The sequence below is a fragment of the Orycteropus afer genome, unplaced genomic scaffold (assembly GCF_000298275.1).
Source record: "Orycteropus afer afer isolate SDZICR_OR568_19922 unplaced genomic scaffold, OryAfe1.0 scaffold00106, whole genome shotgun sequence".
Classification (NCBI taxonomy): Eukaryota; Metazoa; Chordata; class Mammalia; order Tubulidentata; family Orycteropodidae; genus Orycteropus; species Orycteropus afer.
The window spans coordinates 2,870,017-2,871,295 of NW_006921693.1; positions in this window are offsets into that span (position 1 = coordinate 2,870,017).

The window sequence follows — 1,279 nt, forward strand, 5'->3', positions numbered from 1 at the left end:
TAAGCACGTGAGAGAGAGTGAGAACCTCCCAGAACATTGTATTGTGCCACGCCCAACAGAAATACTCCAGGTGGGCGACTTTAAAATCAGGATCTCCTCAGTTGCTAATAGCAATTCCCACCTTGGAGTTTACAAAGACTTATGGGTAGAAAAGCCACACTAAGTAATTTACTACACCGCAGATACCAAACCAGATCTTGATCTCACTGGGCTGAAGAGGAGGGGTTGCTATGAGTTGGGATTGACTCAATGGCGGTGAGTTTGGTGTTTTCCATATTGGAAAAAAAAATAAAAATAAAAATAAAAGATCTCATCACTTTCTTGCTCTAAACAAAGACTTTCTGGGCCCTGGCAACACAGCTACTTCTACAAGCCTTTCATTGGTGGCTGTTTCAACTTTCCACTCCAGGTAACTCAAGGCCTAAGGGTTAAGGAGATATCCTTCTTTCCCCATATTGTCTCTTTCCTACTTCAAAAGCCAAGCTACTTTGAACTACACCATTAGACTTTATCATGCAAAAAAGTAATTTGCACAGAGAAGATGCTTCCAAAATTTTAGCTTTAATTATTTATTTTATTTTACTATTTTACATTGTCAAGCTGGAAGAACTGACGAAAAAATTCAAGCCTCAAATTGCAATAGTGAAGGACTTTATGGGCAAAATATTGAACAATGCAGGAAGCATCAAAAGAAAATGGAAGGAGCTCTTGCACTGGTTCTGTGTTTGGTTCCTCATCATATCACCCCTGGACTTGAGACAGTAGCTGTCATTTGATCTGTCGATATGGGTTCACCAACCCCTGCAACTATGTGAGTTGGGAGAATCTTCCAGACCTACCCACAGATCTAGAACTTGCCAGCCTCCCAGCCTCCACCACCACCACATGAGCTGATCCCTTGGGAGTTTGTGAGTTTCATGAGACACATAGTGTAGTGCCTGGAGCACTTGACTGCTAAGCACAAGGCTGGTGGTTTCAATCTACCAGCCACTCCTCAGAAGGAGGTTGGGCAATCTACTTCCGTAGTGATACCCAAGGAAATCCAATGAGGGATCACTATTAGTCGGGTCTGACTGGACAGCACATAACAACAACAACATGCAATCCTAAAATGGGAGGGAGATTACTGAGGGGAGGAGGAGGAGTTGATGTCAGAGATGATGGAGTGGCATGCAGTTTGGAAAAGTTGGACATTTGGGACATCTTTAACCTCTGCCTCATAGGGACTGGCCTTGTGCTGATCTAAGAGAAATTACTCAAGCAGCAACCCTATAGGATG